This window comes from Haplochromis burtoni, unplaced genomic scaffold (genome assembly GCF_018398535.1).
Source record: "Haplochromis burtoni strain Fernald_Lab_line unplaced genomic scaffold, NCSU_Asbu1 Contig_9, whole genome shotgun sequence".
Lineage (NCBI taxonomy): Eukaryota > Metazoa > Chordata > Actinopteri > Cichliformes > Cichlidae > Haplochromis > Haplochromis burtoni.
This window is the reverse complement of record NW_024582370.1, coordinates 3,580,397-3,582,954: the sequence shown is the minus strand read 5'-3', so window position 1 is coordinate 3,582,954 and position 2,558 is coordinate 3,580,397.

The window sequence follows — 2,558 nt, the reverse complement described above, 5'->3', positions numbered from 1 at the left end:
TGTGTGTGTGTGTGTGTGTGTGTGTGTGTGTGTGTGTGTGTTTACATGTGAATGTTAGATTAAAAAAAACTGCTTAGGCATAGATGTAAACACTGTATGATTGTGTGTGTGACTGAGTGAATGAGAATTGTAGAAAAAAGCCCCGAGTGGTGGCTCAAGATTTTTGCACAGTACTGTGCGTGTATATATGTTTTGCCAGAAAAGTCAAAGCACACTTGTTATTATGGTACTCTGTACTCTATTAATTCATGCATTATTTAAATAGATCATTACTATAATGAGCAGAACTGTCTTTGGAAATGTGAACCAATCAATACAACAACTGTGAAAATGTATTGTAACACTTGTGGTTTCATAAAGTCAATGATAGCTATGCTCTAAGTATCACTTTTTCTTATGAATGATGAACCGTGTGAAGACAAGTCTCTCTCTTCTTTCTCAGGCCTTGTGGTTCACACTAACATCAGCCCATGGACAGTATGTCACTGCAGGGAAAGGTCACTGCTCTAATAGAAATACACATTCTTATCTGAAGTCTCCTTTCACTTAATATTTAATCTTTTCATTGGAGCCAGTATGATAAGAACAGGGCCACAGAGCAAACTATTATGAATCATTATATTGAACAGTTTATTGATTTATAAAAGCTTTCTGTTTAACATCATGTCATATAAAATTGTGCACACAACATCCACTGTAGGGATTATACACATGTCATATCAGAAAGAAGCGAGTGAAGTTACTCTGTTGACAGCTTTCAAGCATAAACCCTTGCAGACACAGCACAGTCCTTATTTGCGCTGCCTGGTCTTTTTCAGAACTTCACAAGTCTTTTAATATCAAAGAAACTCACAGACTGAGAAGAAAGAAGAGAGAAGAAATGCTGTGTGAATGGTGACAACTGTCAACTGTTATCTTAAAGCCACTCACGGCATTATTCTGAAAAATTAATGAGAACTCTGACAGCGCTGATAAGCCGCAGCAAGGTACCCATAAGAAGCTGAGATATCCACCGATTCGAGTGCTGATTGTTGTGGAAAAAATTACATGTCAGAGGATGACAAATGATCCAGAGGACTGAACAGACAGAAAAGAACTTGTTTATGATCTTTTAATAGTACAAGTGCATCCTTAGTTAACATGACTTTATATAAGGAAGAAACATAGGTGTAAGACCTATTAGTCCAGTTCTTTTAAAAATGCATTTACTGGTGCTTTCGGCCACTTGAGAGTAGCAGAAATAAAATGTAAACACAAAACTGAAAACAGACACTTATTAACACATCCAAAGATCAATTTCACCATATAATTGAATGTTCCTGAACACCTGATGCAATATTCCCTGTCCTTAGCTCTGGTATGGTCTTCAGTGACTCCTGAGGAATTATTTTTAAGACTACCAGCCCTGAAATAATGGTGTGTTTTTGAAAGACGTGAGACTGAACCTAACCAGGAAGGTTGGCTTCCGGAAAACTGAAACAAAAAGCAAAAGACTCAAAAATGACCTGCCAGTGTACCATTTTCACATATCGCTCAGCAGATACAGTACTGTGTTTGACCCACTGCTGTACTTGAGCATCCCCAGGATAGAAAAGTCCAGTTCACAGAGACCCACTGGACCCAAAGGATCTGCTCATGCCAGACACCACAGGACACCTCCAGAGGTCCCGTGTCCATCCCTTGGGGGATCTAGGGTTGTCAAGTGGTACAAGGATACTAACCTAAATGTAACTGATTTGTGTAACTGATTAAATGAGTGGCCTGGGATTCAGCATATTTCTCAATTACAATCACTCTGTGAAACAACCTTTTATTTGAGTAAAAGAACTACATTTACGTAAAAAAAACTAGAGTTGACCAAAGTTTACAACCAAAATGTTTTTGACATCCTACACATCCAGTCGAAACCAAAGCACACTGAGAAAGATCGAATCAAAGGTTTAAAGTCACTGCTGCTTGTTTCTGTATTACTTCACAACTAAAAAACTGAGCAAAAATACATAAGCAATGTATGGAAAACTAAGTACACCCAGCTTATTAAATCACCTAGAGCAGTAAGTTCAAGTGCTACATCTTCTGTTGAATTCATCAGTCTCTCACATCATTGTGAGGCGTGACTGCAGCATTTCAATCAGACTGAGGTCTGACGTCTCTTTTCTTTTTCAACCATTCTGATGGAGATCTTCTGGTTTACTTGCATGCTTATTCTGTATAATGGCCCAATTTTCAGACTAACTTTAGCTTTCAGCCTCACATTTGGCTCTAGAATACTTTGACTTACAGAGAAGTTCCTTGTTTTTTTTACTTCAAGGTGCCCGGGTCCTCTGGCTACAAAACATGCTGTTATTCACTGCTAATATGCTGTGGTCAGTTTTCACCAAACATGGTGCTGTGCATTATGGAGAAACATCTCCATACAGACCTCATCTGTGTCCTATACACTGTTACAGAGCTTTAACATCTTACATGCCTGCAGATTCTGAGGTGTAGCTCTTGGTTTTGGGAGGTTTCTCTTTCTTTTTTAATTTTATTTATTTATTTATTTATTTGTTTGTGTG